The sequence below is a fragment of the Kogia breviceps genome, chromosome 5 (genome assembly GCF_026419965.1).
Source record: "Kogia breviceps isolate mKogBre1 chromosome 5, mKogBre1 haplotype 1, whole genome shotgun sequence".
Lineage (NCBI taxonomy): Eukaryota > Metazoa > Chordata > Mammalia > Artiodactyla > Physeteridae > Kogia > Kogia breviceps.
Window position 1 is genome coordinate 54597693 of NC_081314.1, and position 16362 is coordinate 54614054.

A 16362-nucleotide genomic window follows, 5' to 3' on the forward strand; every position below is an offset into this window, starting at 1 on the left:
TTTAAAACACACAAGATATTTGAGAATAAATTTAACAAAACATAGGCAAGATCTCTACACTAAAAATTAATGTGAGAAATTAAAGACCCAAATAAATGGAGAAATGCCATTTACATGAATTGAAGACTCAATATTTTTAAGATGTCATTAATCCCCAAATTGATTTATGGATTCAGTAAATCCTGAGTCATAATTCCATCAGGAGTTTTGGTAGAAAATAATAAACTGATCCTAAAATTTCTATGGAAATACAAAAAACTTAGAAGATCCAAAGCAAATTGGAATAAGAAGAATAAAGTTGGAAGGCATATTACTTGACTTTAAGACACTATAAAGCTACAATAATCAAAACAGCCTAGTATTGTATAAGGAAAGACAAATAGAGCAACACAAAAGAAATGGAACAGAAAAGCTAGATGGGCTTCCCTGGTGGCGCAATGGTTGAGAATCCGCCTGCCGATGCAGGGGACATGGGTTTGTGCCCCGGTCTGGGAAGATCCCACATGCCGCGGAGCGGCTGGGCCCGTGAGCCATGGCCGCTGAACCTGCACATCCGGAGCCTGTGCTCCGCAACGGGAGAGGCCACAACAGTGATAGGCCCGTGTACCACAAAAAAAAAAAAAGAAAAGCTAGAAATAGATCCATATTTATACAGTCAACTAAATTTGAACAAAGCCATGAAAACAATTCAATGGGGAAAGGAAATCTTTTCAACAAATGATTCTTGAATAACTGGATATACAAATGGAAAGAAAGAAACCTCAATCCCCTCCCTCACACCTCCGTCACACCATTCACAAAAGTTAATTCAAATGGGTCATAGATCTAAATGTCAAAGCTAAAACTGTGAAGCTTCTAGAAGGACACAGAAAGCAAAATCATTAAAAATTTTAAAAAATTTCTCTCTATCAAAAGACACTATTAAAAACATAAATAGACAAACCTTAGACTGAGAGAAAATGTTAGCAGAAAATATACATGAAAGAAGACTGGTATCCAGAATATGAAAATAATTCATACAACTCAGTAACAAACTGACAAACCCAACAAAGTTGGGTAAAATATTTGGAAAGGGCTTCCCTGGTGGCACAGTGGTTGAGAATCTGCCTGCCGATGCAGGGGACATGGGTTCGTGCCCCGGTCCGGGAAGATCCCACATGCCGCGGAGCGGCTGGGCCCATGAGCCATGGCCACTGAGCCTGCGCGTCCAGAGCCTGTGCTCTGCAATGGGAGAGGCCACAACAGTGAGAGGCCCGTGTACCACAAAAAAAAAAAAAAATTGGAAAAACACTTCACAAAAGAAAGATATAAAAATGGCTTATAAGCAAATGAAATGAAATAGTGCTGTGTTATGGAAATGCAGATTAAAACCACAATGGGACCCAATATCCATGGCTAAAACAAGAAAGATAGACAGCAATAAATATTGGTAAAGATGTGATGGAATCATAACACATATATTGTTTGTATAAGTTACACTGTTGGTGGAAATGCAAAAGTTTACAACCACTTTGAGGGAGGTTCTGGCAGTTTCTTAAAATATTAAAGATAATTTTTTTTTAAATAATCATGGAATTCCCTGGTGGTCCAGTGGTTAGCACTCTGCGCTCTCACTGCTGAGGGCCCGGGTTCAATCCCTGGTCGGGGAACTAAGACTCTGAGGAAAGCCTTGCGGTGCAACCAAAAATAAATAAATAAATAAATTTAATAGAGTAATACATGTTCAAAAAAAATTTTTTTATAATCAGCAATGTACCTGTGGTAAGCAGTATAATACCCCCCAAAATGTCCAGGTCCTAATCCCCAGAACCTGTGTTACATACAAAAGAGAATTAAGGTTGCAGATGGAATTAAGGTTGCTAATCAGCTGACCTTAAAATAGGGAGATTATCCTGGCTTACCTGAGTGTGCCCAACGTAAATATAGGATCCTTTAAAGTGGAAGAGGGAGGCAAATGAAGAGAATAAGAGGGAAGTGTGATTTCAGAAGAATGGTCGTAGAAATACAACATTGCTGGCTTTTTAAAAAAATTTTATTTTATTTATTTATTTACTTCTGGTTATGTTGGGTCTTTGTTGCCATACACAGACTTTCTCTAGTTGCGGCGAGCGGGGGCTACGCTTCATTGCGGTGCGCAGGCTTCTCATTGTGGTGGCTTTTCTTGTTGTGGAGTATGGGCTCTAGGTGCAAGGGCTTCAGTAGTTGTGGCTCACGGGCTCAGTAGTTGTGGCCCGCAGGCTCAGTAGTTGTGGTGCACAGACTTAGTTGCTCCGTGGCATGTGGGATCTTCCTGGACCAGGGCTCGAACCCGTGTCCCCTGCATTGGCAGGCGGATTCTAACCACTGCACCACCAGGGAAGCCCCAACATTGCTGGCTTTGAAGGTGGAAAAAGGAGCTGTGAACCAAGGAAGGTGTGTGGCCTCTAGAAGCTGGAAGATGTAAGGAAACAGATTCTCCCCTAAAGACTCCAGAAGGGAACACAGCTCTGCCAACACCTTCATTTCAGCCCAGTGAGACCTGTGTTGGATCTCTGACCTGCAGAACTGTAAGATAATACATTGTATTGTTTAGCCCTCTGAGTTTGTGGTAATTTGTCAAAGCAGCAATAGGAAGCTAATACAGTACCCAAGAGAAGTGAAAGCATATGTCTCAAGAATGTTCTTAGCAGTTTTATTCATAATAGCCAGAAATTGGAAATAGCCTGGATCTCTACCAACAGGATAATGGATAAACAAACTGTGGCATGTTCACATAATAAAATATTACTCAACAATAAGAAGGAACAAACTATACACACAAAGTGGATGAATTTCAAAAACATGCTGAGTGAAAGAAGCTGGGCACATACTGTATGATTCTTTTTATATGAAGTTCTAGAACAAGTGAAACGAATCTATGGTTGGAAAAAAAAAACCCTCTGGTTTGCCTTTGGGATAGAGTGAATGTGAGGATTGATTAGGAAGGGACTAAGGGAATTTGGGGGGATAGAGGTAATGTTGTATAGTAGTCCCCCGTTACCAAAGGGGAATGCATTCCAAGAACCCCAGTGGATGCCTAAAACCGTGGACAGTACCAAACCCCAGGTCCCGGTCCCTGGGCTGTTAGGAACTGTGGCACACAGCAGGAGGTGAGCAGCTGAGCGAGTGAAGCTTCATCTGTATTTACAGCCCCCCTTCCGTCGCATTACCACCTGAACGCCACCTCCTGTCAGCATTATGATGAGTTGAATAATTATTTCATTATGTATTAACGTAATAATAATAGAAATAAAGTGCACAATAAATGTAATGCGCTTGAATCACCCCAAAACCATCCCTCCCCACCGTCCATGGAAAAATGTTTTCCACGAAACCCGTCCCTGGTGCCAAAAATGTTGGGGACCGCTGCTCTATATACTATATATTTTTTGATACACACATACCTATGATAAAGTTTAATTTATAAATTAGGCACAGTGAGAGATTAACAAGAATAATTAATAATAAAAAGAGAACAATTATAACAATATCCTGTAATAAACGTTATGTGAATGTGGTCTCTCAAAATATCTTATTGTACAAATTTAATGCCTTTTCCATCTTAACTGAGCACTTATTATACACTGTGGTCGTAACTTTTGCAGTTTGAGGTGCAACAGTAAAACTAGCATGAATTTCTTTTTCCTTCATAATTTCACAGATAGAAGATTCATTCTTATCGTAGATTTTGGCAATCTCAGCATACGATTTTTTTTCTTATTGTTGAGAACCTTCACCTTTTCACTTATAGGAAGCACATCACGACTTCTCTTTGGCATATCCAAAGTGCCAGCATCGCTACTCTCGTATTATGGGACCATTACTAAGTAAAGGAAAGGTTACTTGAGCATAAGCACTGCATTACCTGACAGTCCCTCTGGTAGCTGAGCCAGCTACTAAGTGACTAATGGGTGGGATATGCTGGACAAAGGGATGGATTCACATCCAGGGCAGGATGAAGCAGGACAGCACAAGATCTCATCATGCTACTCAGAACAGATCAGCTGTAAAATTTACTAATTGTCTACTTCTGGAATTTTCCATTTAATACGTTCAGATTGTGGTTGATCTAGGTCACAGAAAAGGAAGGGCAACTGTATATCTTAATAAGGATTTCAGTTGCACAGGTATATGCACTTGTGAAATCTCATGGAACAAGCTATGCACTTTATCGTGGGTTGAACTGTGTCCCCCAAAAGATATGTTGAAGTCCTGACTGTCAGTACATGTGACTATGACTTTACTTGGAAAAAAAGGGGTTTGCAGATATAATCCAGTTCAGAAGAGGTCATACTGGATTAGAGTAGCCTTACATCCAATGATTGGTGTTTTTACAAGAAGACCATATATAGACACAGGCATACAGAAAAACACGGGGAGAATGCCATGTGATGACAGAGGCAGAGATTGGAGTAATGTAACCACAAGCCAAGGAATGCTACAAGAAGCTGGGAGAGAGGCTTGAAAGAGATTCTTCCTCAGAGCCTCCAAAAGAAGGCAACCTCACCAACACCTTGATGTCAGACTTGTAGCCTCCAAAACTAACAGAGAATAAATTTCTGTTGTTTAAAGCCACATAGTTTACAATATTTGTTATAACACCCCTAGGAAACTAATACAAACTTAAGTTTGTGCACCTCACTATATATAAACTTTATCTTAAACAGATAAGCATAAAAATACTGGATTCTAACTTATAATATGTATGCGAAGCATTCAAGTGTCTGAAACTAAATTTGAATTGTTGAAACTAGATGTTGGGTATATTAGCATTCAATGTACAATTATATAGCATTGTACAGTATACAATTCTTTAAACTTTTCAGTATATTTGAAAATTTTTATAAAATGTTGGAGAAATAATTGTGAAACTTGACTCATCACAGAGAGGTAAAATCAATTTAGTGGGTTAGATTAGCATTTTTCTAAAGTAAAATAGAATAGAAGAGAACATACACAATAAGGGCAAGTGTTTTATTTCATTATACATAATACATATGCATGGATATAAATGTAATGGATCATGATGTAAAATTATTTTCTTATGGGAGGTCAAGTCAAAACTATTTGAGAAATACTACCTTAGTCTCACAGGCTTCCCAAGATTCCACTTTTCCCCTTCATCACATTGCATCCAATGTTTTTACACCCACATCTAATCCATGCATCATTTACACAAATTCAGAGCTCTTGTTATGAAAATGCTTGTGTATCCATCTCTCTCTGATTCATTACCGCAGTTAATGAACCACATTCTCCTAAAACAGAGTTTCTTCAAAGGGAATTCACAGGGCTCTTCGTGAGCTATATTTATACCTTTAAAATCCCAGGGTTGCTTTTAGTAATTTGCTGCATCGTGACACCAAATGGGAGCTTGAAAGAATTAGTAAAACTCTTACCAGATGCTCTTCCTTTGGCATTTTGGGGGAAGGCATAGGCAAAGTAAGCTAGCTAACACCTCAATAAAAAGTTTAGCCTTAAATCCTGCAGTTAGAGATGAGTTCAATCTAGAAAGCATGTGAATTCCTATAATTACAGCCATCATTTGGATTTAAAGATAACATGAGTCATGCTAGAGAGAATCTTTTTAAAAAGATGCTGATTAAGTTGGAAATAACTATTTTAATCCACTATAGTGTTATGTTTATGTGTTCAATAATGTAATGAATGTTCAGTTCAGTTTAGTTCAACCAATATTTATTAACATTCACCTATGTGTCAGGCACAATGCTCTAGGCTTAGAGGATATAATGATAATTAACACTGATCCAGCCCTTGAGGAGCTCACAGTGTAGGAGAACAGGCACATGAATAGCTCATTTCAAGAGTCAGGTTAAATGCCATCCACAGCGTCCTAGAGGTGCACAAGTGTTTGGCTAAGCTGGAGTATTAAAGACCTCAGTTGAGCCTTGAATAATGTGAAAAAGTTATCTAAAGAAGAAAGGCTCTGGGCAGAGGTAGGATATGTTCCTGACTGTGTTCTAAAGAGGGTGTCTCTGGCTGACTACAGATATTTTAGTTTGCTGAATGGAGTACATACTATCAATATCACTTATCACTGTTGTTCACTTGATCACGCGGCTTGAGATAGTATTTATTTCTCCACTTTAAAGTTTCTCTTCCCCACCCCATCCCCTCCATCTGTACTCTTTGGAAGGTAGTCTCTATGTACAAGCTGCACTTAAGGAGTGAGGAGTTACGCTTCACCTCCTTTAAGGGTTATCTATGTAAATTATTTGGGATTCTTTTGCAAAGGGGATTTATTTATTCTTCATCATTTATTTATTCAATCATTTATTTATATCAGTATGACTCATGGAGATTTATTTTACATTTTGGGTTATAATCCAATACTACCTTGTTTATTTTGTTGCTCAGATTTTTCCAGCTTTGGCCACTGGGAGCTCTTTCACTGGACTCCTGTATCCCTTTGACACATCCCCATCATTGTGGGTGTTAATTTTTGAGCACTTTCTAACTTTCTGGCACTAACATTTTGGCTCCTGGAGCATCTTGTGTATTTCCTGCTCCAGTCCTAGAAGCAGCCATTTCTCCAAGAAGACCTGGTTCCTTTTATTGTAGAATGGTATTGGAAACCAAGATCTGGGTGCAAGGTGTGTTCATTACTATTGGGGTGTCATTGCTTCTAGTCTCTCTTAGCCAATAAAGCAAGGAGATATATGTGTGAATATATTTCCTTGTGTGTATACACATTACAATAAATATTTGAAATATTACCATGTGTATCTATATTAAGCCAAATATAAGTTCATACTGATGCCTCCAACTTAATCCATTACCACAAGCATCATTCTAGCCTCCTCCCCTTTGTAACCTCCCACTCCAACAGTGGAAAACGTGGGTCCCACCATCTGCCTTCCATTTGCTTCATTATCCAATTCCAGTATACATGTACAGTGGTTCAGAGTTATTAACTTCTACTTCTGTGGGAAACAACGTTATCAACTACAGTACTATGCTTATGTACCGTTTATTCTGCCTTTAGTGTTTACAGACTCCACTCATTTCCAGAGGTACTTAGGTTCGCACTCTTTCTCCCACTCCCTTTAGTGAGGTGGTTTCATACTCTTGTAATAGATTGTTTTGTCACATTCTACATTCCATACTGGCATTCTCTGACCTCCTAAATGATTTTTTTTTCCTTTTTTTTTTTTTTTTGGTGGTACGCGGGCCTCTCACTGTTGTGGCCTCTCCCATTGCGGAGCACAGGCTCCGGACACACAGGCTCAGCGGCCATGGCTCACGGGCCCAGCCGCTCCGCGGCACGTGGAATCTTCCCGGACCGGGGCACGAACCTGTGTCCCCTGCATCGGCAGGCGGACTCTCAACCACTGCACCACCAGGGAAGCCCCTAAATGATTTTTTAAAATTCATATACATTAAGGTTTATGTTTTCTTGTGTGCTGTAAAGTTCTATGGGTTTAGACAAATGCTCAATATTTTGTATTCATCATTACAGTATCATAGAGAATAGTTTCACTGCCCTAAGAAATCATCTGTACATTACTTATTCAAACTCCACCTCCCCCAGCCCTCTGCCAAATCTCTAGCAACCACTAATCCTTTATCATCACTATAGTTTTGTTTTTTCAAGAATGTCCCATTGGGGGCTTCCCTGGTGGCGCAGTGGTTGAGAATCCGCCTGCCGATGCAGGGGACACGGGTTCGTGCCCCGGTCCGGGAAGATCCCACATGCCGCGGAGCGGCTGGGCCCGTGAGCCATGGTCGCTGAGCCTGCGCGTCCAGTGCCTGTACTCCGCAACGGAAGAGGCCACAACAGTAAGAGGCCGCTAAAAAAAAAAAAAAAAAAAAAAAAAGAATGTCCCATTGGAATTATACACTATGCAGCTTTTTCAGGCTGGCTTCTTTCACTTCGTAATATGCAGTGAAGATTCATCTATGTTCTTGCATGGCTTGATAGCTCATTTCTCTTTGTCACTAAGTAATATTCCACTGAGTGGTTGTGCTACAATATATCTGTTCATCTATTGAAAGACATGGTCATTATTTCCAGGTTTTTTTTTTTTTTGATATTATGAATAAAGTTTCTAGTTTTCAAATCTACTGGCAAATATCTAGTAGCGTGATTACTGCAACATATGAAAAACTATTTTTAGTTTTGTAGGAAACCGCCAAACTGTCTTCCAACGTTGCTATATCATTTTGCATTCCAGAGAGCAGTGAATGAGAGTTCCCATTGCTTCTCATCCTCATGAGCAATTGGTATTGTCAGATTTGGGGATTTTAACCATTCTAATAGGTATGTAGTGTTTTCTTATCATTGTTTAACTTGAAATTTCCTAATAACAAATAATGTTGAATATCTTTTTGTATGCTTATTTGCCATTTGTGTGTCTTCCCTGGCGATGTATCTGTTCACAATTCTTTAATTAGATTGTTTGCTTTCTTATTGTTGAGTCTAAGAGTCCTTTATGTATTTTGTATGCAAGCCTTTTATCAGATATGTGTTTTGCAAATATTTTCTCCCAGTCTGTGGCTTTTTTCCCCTTCTCTTAACAGTGTCTTTTGAAGAGCAGAAGTTTTTATTTTTAAGAAAGTTTAATTCATAATTTTTTCTTTCATTTCTATTGGTGTTATATCTACAAACTCATTACCAAACCCAAGACTGTGTAAATTTTCTCCTATTTTTTCAAGAACTCTTGTACTTCTGTACTTTACATTCAGGTCTGTGATCAACTTTGAGTTAATGCTTGTGAAAAGTGTAGGTCTGTGTTTAAGTTCATTTTTTTGTAAATGGATGTTCAATTGTTCTAACACCATTTGTCCATTGAATTGCCTTTGTTCCTTTGTCAAATATCAGTTGACTATTTTTGTGTGGGTTTACTTCTGTGCTCTCTATTCTGTTCCACTGATCTATGTGTCTATTATTTTCCTAATACCATGCAAAAAAATGAAATACTTAGAAATATATTTTAAAAATTATGTCCACAACCTACACATTGAAAACTACCAAATATTCTGGAGATGATCTAAATAAATGGAGAGGTATATCATCTTTATGGATCAGAGAACACATTGTTAGTGTGTCAGTTTTTTCCCAAATTGATCTGTAGATTCAATGTATTCCTAATCAAAATCCCAATGTAGCAAATGACATGCTTATTCTAAAACTTAAAGATCTTCCTTGACTTATAGTGAGGTTTTTTTCCTGATAAACCCATCATAAGTTGAAAATACCATAAGTCAAAAATGTATTTAGTACTCCTAATCTACTGGACTCATAGCTTAGCCCAGCCTACCTTAAGCGTGCTCAGAACATTTACATTAACTTACAGTTGGAAGAAATCAAGTAACACATAGCCTATTTTATGATAAAGTGTTGAATATCTCATGTAATTTATTGAATGCTGTACTGAAAGTGAGAAACAGAATGGTTGTGTGAGTACAGAATGGTTATATCGGTTGTTTACCTTGCGATCATGTGGCTCAATGGGAGCTGCAGCTCGCTGCCAATTGCCCAGCATCACAAGAGAGTATCATACTGCATATTCCTAGCTTGGGAAAAGATCAAAATTCAAAGTGGTTTTCACTAAGTGAGTATTGATTTTGCACCATTGTAAAGTTGAAAAAACCACCATCTGTATATGGAAATTTCAAGGACCTAGAATATCCAAAACAATCTTGAAAAGACTATTGGAATACTTACACTTCATAGTTTCAAAACTTTATATACACACACACACACACACACACACACACACACACACACACACACACACACACATATGAATTACTTTGCTGTACACCTGAAACGCTGTATATCAACTATAGTTCAATAAAAATTTTTTTTTTAACTTAAGACAAAGATTTGGTAATCAAGACAGTGTTGAATGGGCATAAGGATAGACTGAGAATCCAGAAGTAAACCTTTACCTTTATGATCAATTAATTTTCAATAAGGCTGCCAAGACCAGAAATGAATAATCTTTTCAACAAATGGTGTTGAGACAACTAGATATCCACATGCAAAACAATGAAGTTAGACCCCTACCTCATACAAATATTAAAAAAATAATCCAAAATGGATTATAGACCTAAAAGTAAGAGCTAAAACAATAAAACTCTTAGAGGAAAACATAGGAGTAAATCTTCATGCCCTTAGGTTAGGCAATAGTTTCTTATATACGACTGAAAAAGTACAAGCAACAACAATAAAAATAGATAAATTGGACTGCATCAAAATTTAAAAATTTTGTGTTTTAAAGGACACCAGTAAGAGAGTGAGAAGTCAACCAAGGCAAAGATTCAAAATAGTCCCAACACCAAATGCTAGCAAGGATGTGGAGCCACAGAAACTCTCATTCATTGCTCGTGGGAATTTTAAATGGTACAACCACTTTGCAAGACAGTTTCTCACAAAACTATACATACTCTTACCATATGATCCAGTAACTGTGCTCCTTGGTATTTACCCAAAGGAACTGAAAACTTATGTCCACACAAAAGCCTGCTCACAGATATTTACAGCACAGCCACCCAAACTTGGAAGTAACCAAGATGTCCTTCAACAGGTGAATGGATAAATAACTGTGGTACATCCAGATAACAAAATATATGTCAACACTAAAAAGAAATGAGCTATCAAGCCATGAAAAGACATAGCGGAAATTTAAATGCATATTATTAAGAAGCCAATCTGAAAAGGCTACATACTGTATGATTCCAACTGTATGACATTCTGGGAAAGGCAAACTATAAAGACAGTAAAAAGATCAATGGTAACCGGGGGGAAGAGGCAAGGGAGGGATGAGTAGCTAGAGTGCAGAGTATTTAGGGCAGTGAAACTATTCTATATGGTACTACAGTGGTGGATACGTGTATATATTTGTCAAAAACCATAGAATGGGGACTTCCCTGGCGGTCCACTGGTTAAGACTCTGTGTTTCCAACGCAGGGAGTGCGGGATTGAGCCCTGGTTGGGGAACTAGGATCCTGCCTGCTATGTGGCGTGGTCAAAAAAAAAACCCCAAACCGCAGAACGTACAAAACCAAGAGTGAATGCTAATGTAAACTATCTACCTTGAGTGACAATTATGGGTTAGTGTAGGATCATCAACTGTAACAAATGTCCCACTATGGAACAGGGGGATGTTGATAATGAGGAAGGCTGTGCATGTACGGGGACAGGGTGTATATGAGAACTCTCTGCACTTCTGCTCAATTTTGCTGTGAATTTTAAATTGCTCTAAAAAACTGTCTTTTTTTTGTCAACCCGTAGAATGGAAGAAAATATTTGCAAATTATATATCTGATAAGAGATTCTTTCCCAGAATATTTATAGAACACTTGCAATAATACGGACAAACAAATTACAAACGGACAAAAGATTTTAATAGACATTTTTCCAAAGAAGATCTAGAAGTGACCAATAAATATTTCAAATTATGCCCATCATCCTTGGTCATTAGATAAATGCAAATCAACACTGCACTAGGACACCACTTCACATCACACTAGGATGGCTATACTAAACAAAAGACAGCATTTGTGAGAATGTGGAGAAATTGGAACCCTCGTACATAGCTCTGGGAATGGTAAAATGGTGCAGCTGTTTTGGAAAGCAGTTTGGCAGCTCTTCAAATGATAAACAGAGAATTACCACATGACCTAGAAATTCCATACCTGGGTATATACCAATATAATTTAAAACAGGTGTTTGAACAAAAACGTATCCACTAAAGTTCAGAAACACTATGCACAATAGCAAAAGGTGGAAACAACCCAAATGGCCATCAGCTGATGAATGGAAAAACAAAATGTGGTGTATCACTACAATGGAAAATTATTCAGCAATAAAAGGAAACGAAATATTAATACATACTACATGGATGAACACTAAAAACATTTACTAAGTGAAAAAAGCCAGACACAAAAGCCACATATTGTATGAGTCCATTCATATGAAATATCCAGAATAGGCAAGCCCATAGAAACGAAAGATTGCGGTTGTTAGGAGCTGGCTGGAGGGGACAATGAGGAATGACTGCTAATATGTATGGAGTTTCTTTGTATGGAGATGAAAATGTTCTGAAATTAGCGTTGAAGGCTGCACAACTCTGTGCATATACTAAATACCACTGAATTGTATGCTTTAAAGGATGAATCTTTTGATATATGAATTATGTCTCAATAAAGCTGTTGTAAAAAAATAACTGACTGGGTTGGCAAAGAAAACTCAATAGCTAGAGTGCGGTAATAGTTTATTAAACTATCCCAGAGATTCCAGAGGATTATAAGCATACTTGCCATTTCTAATATGCATAGTCAAGTTAAAAGAAATCCGGTAAATACTTGATTTGTGTTTTAAAAGAAATTGAAAGTCTACAGCCCAGTACTGTTAACTACACCACAGAGATTATTGTTTGTTGTTTGGCAAAGCTCACTACATTTTCCTTATGGAAGTGGTTCTTTAGACAGATCCTACAGAGCTAAGTGTGCAGAAGAATTAAATTCTGGTTTATCTCCTAAAATCCTATGGAAAATTTAAATGGCCAAATTTCAGAATAGCTCATTCAAAAACTCTCTAAAAAATATAAAGCCATAAGACTTAGCCAAATTAAGTGAAAAATTTCTCCCCACTGGATCTTTTATTCAAGAACATAATTTAATGATCAGCCATGTCCATGAGCTGGTCATCTTATCAATTGCCTCTGAAAAATCCTAGGTGGAATATCTATCCACAATTTGTATCTACTCAACCCACTGTCTCACTTCTTGTTGCTAGGATACCACTTCTTTGTGATGTCAACCTATTGGAATATTAAAAATTTATTTCTAATCAAGCCTTTATTCTACATGGCTTTAGGAAAAGAAGAAAGCAAGGTCTATGCACACATAAAACAGCTTCCAGAATGAATTTAAATCACTGATAATAATTCTAAACTAATTTCTTATTTAAAAATTGAAAAACCTGACTTTATCATTAAAATTGCAAGTCTTAGCCTTGTGTATCAGGTTGTCTGTAAGTGGAAGGGGAGGTCATATCACAGAATCCTTTCCTTCCTTCTAAAATGGCTGACTAATTTTTATCTCTTAAAGATGAAACCTCCAGGGTACAGAAAAAGTCCTCCTTCAGAGAAGATTCATTTTCTTCTTATTTCTTAGGGCTTTCAGGTTCAAAACTAGAAACTGGAACAATCTATTTTCCTGTCACTTTCCAAAAGTGACAGATTAGAAGGTTAAAAAAATTGGTATTATTCAGTTTATTTTTATTCCAGTTAATTCATTTCAGTGATGTATACTGAACACCCTCCATGCACAAGTCATTGTACTAACCAATGTGGAGAGTGTAGAAATGAATTGGCAACAGTCACTGTCTTCAAGAGGATCATGAACTAGTGAAGAAATAAACATATGAGCAATATCCAATGTCATTCTCCAAGTAGCAGGGGACGGAGTCACTCCAGGCCCAGTGGGTAGAGTCCCAGCACCTTCTCTGGGGTCTGCAGAAACACAGGTCTGGAGCCTGCATGAGTTGGGTGTTGATCCACAGGGGCAGGTAAGTATGCAGCATTGTCAGGGTGCTGGAGTAGCACCAGAGTAACAGCTCGAAGCTGGTCACCACACAAGGGAAACCAATGTGTGAAGACATTCATAGGGCAGGGCTCAGCTGGGCACTCCTAGGTGGTGCCTGGGGCCTCTGTCCTGGACACTGAGGGGGCTGGTAAAGGAGGACATGACCCAACTTCACTAAGCAGAAGTAACAAGCAATGGGCATACGAAGAACAAGGAAGAGGAAAACAAAATATGAAGGCTGGAGAATGCTGCCATATTAAAGCAATGGCTAGTAGTGGTGGGCCAAGAGTGTGAAATGTATTTAGCTGTGGGGGGAGGAAGCAGTGCTGTGGGAGATAAAGCTGGGATCTTGGGCCAGATTAAGAAGGCCCTTGAAATGCCATGCTACGGAATTTGGACTTTATTCTATATGTGCAATGAGGATTCATCCAGGACTGTTGAGTAGCGCAATGTTGTAAAATATTGCCCTTCAATAACAAGCTAACTTAGCAACTTAGCTCAGTAACAGTTAAAAATTACTTGCTTTTAAACATTTCAAAATAAGTTATTCCCTGTGTGCCCCCTGAGACTCATTCTTCACCTTCTCTCTCCTGTGCTGTGCCCCAGAAGGGCTGACTTCACCGGGTTCCCTCGCCCTCTGGCTTCCGGTAAGGTGTGTCCAGTGGGAGGCACCAGCAGGCCTGCAGGTCAGGAGGAGAGAGAGGTACGGATGTGTTTGGTCAGTGTTTCGCTCCCAAGGCCTCAGCTCTTGAGAGCTACAGCTCTCCCCAAGTTCTGGTTACTGCCTCCTTCTCCTGCCCCTTCAGGTCTAAGGGTGGTAATGAATCCCCACTGTTGCTAGGCACTGGATGCCTCACCATTCCTTAATGTTTTCTTGAACCTGATATATATATATATATATATATATTTTTTTTTTTTTTTTTTTTTTTTTCTTCTGTACGTGGGCCTCTCACTGCTGTGGTCTCTCCCGTTGCAGAGCACAGGCTCCGGACGCGCAGGCTCAGCGGCCATGGCTCATGGGCCCAGCTGCTCCGTGGCATGTGGGATCCTCCCGGACCGGGGCACGAACCCGTGTCCCCTGCATCGGCAGGCGGACTCCCAACCACTGCGCCACCAGGGAAGCCCCTTGAACCTGATATAGTGGTGGGGGTGAGGGGGCAGTTCTCTAAGACCACCCTCCAGTTAGATGATTCACTGAGAGGACACACATGACTCAACATATATTAATACTCATGGCTAAGATTTCTTACAGCAGAAGAATACAAAGCAAAATCAGCAAAGGTAAAAGGTACATGAGGTGAAGTCTGGAAGAAACCAGACACAAGGTCCAGGAGGGCTGTCCCAGTGGAGTCACACAAGACCTGCTTAATTCCTCCCACAATGAGTTGTGACAGCCTGTGTGAAATGTTACCTACCAGGAAAGCTCATTAGAGGTTTAGTGCCCAAGATTTTTACTGGAGGCTGGTCACATAGGCCCCCTCTGCACGTACCAGAATGCCAGACTCCTAGAGGTTTGAAATCAGGTGTTCGACATAAACTGTACAGTTTGCACAAAGCGTTTAGGCACAATGAGCCTTTCTTATCAGAGAATAGTGGCAACCCGCCCCAAATCCAAGTTCCCAGATGCCAACCAAGGGCCACCTTTGCAAGCAGGACTGTCTAAGGATAGCAGTCCACTCTGTTAACTCTTTTCTGTACACCTGCCCACACATCTGTAAATTATTTCTTCACTCAAGACTTTTCAGTCAAATCCTTTCAAGTGCACTGTTTCCTCCCGAGACCCTAACAATTATAAGATGATATTTGTATCTATCTATGTGTCTGTTCGTACACATAAATACACTGATGGGCAGTCACTTCTGCAAAACTCACTACCTTTCCCTTCAGTTTTACTTCAGAGTTTCCCAGGTCTGACGTGGAGGCATTGAAGGCACCCCGGGGCCACTGAGCATAGCCTTCCCTGGGAGTTCTCCCCCATCTTCGTGGTCACATGATTGAGTTTCTCTCTCCGTTTGTCCTCTAAGTGCCCTCAGGGGGTGGAGTCTGTTGTGACTTCCAGGCTGTTCATCTGAGGCTCTGGAACACTTCCCACCACTTAACATCTCTTCCTTTGGGGCTGGCCCTGCACAAACCAGCCGGCAGACAAGGAACCCCACTGCTGGCACCACCTGACTTTCAACTTGGCCCCTTTTAGAATCTCGTGCCCTGCCACCCTTGACCCTGTCACTGCCTAAATGGATCTTGAATTTTCGAAGCCCCAGTAGATGCATGGTTAATTGAACTTTGGGGCATTTTGACGCCCCAGTGCCCCAGCGTTGATACCCACCCCCCAAATGAGATAGTCCCCTTATGACTCATCCAGTGGTCTCTGGCTTTTTTTATGCCCTTCCCTCAGGTCCGAGCCCACCCCAGCTTCCTTTCCTGCTACTGTGAATATTTCGGCTATCTGTTGTTACATTTAAAATCCACCTTAAATTTAGTGGCTGAAATCATCCACCATTTTATGATACCTCATGCTTTTGTAGGTCAGGAATTTGGGCAGCGTTTGGTTGGACAAGTCTTCTGCTCTACACGGTGTCAACTGGGGCCATTTGGTGGTATTCAACTAGCAGCTGGGCTGGGTTGGAGGGTCCAAGGCAACTGGGAGGCTGACTCAGTGGGTCTCCTCTCCACTTGCATGCAGTCTCAGGGCGTCTCTACATGGTTCCCCCAGCAGGTCAGTCATATTTCCTTCATGAGGGCCAAGGCAGCCAAGAAACCACAATAGAAGCTGCCAGTTCTTTTAAA

At 39.9% G+C, this 16362-nt stretch overlaps 1 long non-coding RNA gene across 2 annotated transcripts in view; it reads right to left on the reverse strand.

The window, feature by feature from the left end:
• The window catches only part of LOC131757406 (uncharacterized), a 165078-nt gene that overhangs the window by 108149 nt on the left and 40567 nt on the right, over nucleotides 1–16362 (reverse strand). Inside the window, exon 3 of one of the 2 annotated variants that reach the window (XR_009335886.2) lies at nucleotides 8834–14255. The exons of the other annotated variant lie outside the window; for it this stretch is intronic. This is a non-coding gene — a long non-coding RNA (uncharacterized lncRNA). Of the gene's footprint in view, nucleotides 1–8833; nucleotides 14256–16362 lie in introns of those variants that run through there. 2 annotated transcript variants of the gene reach the window in all.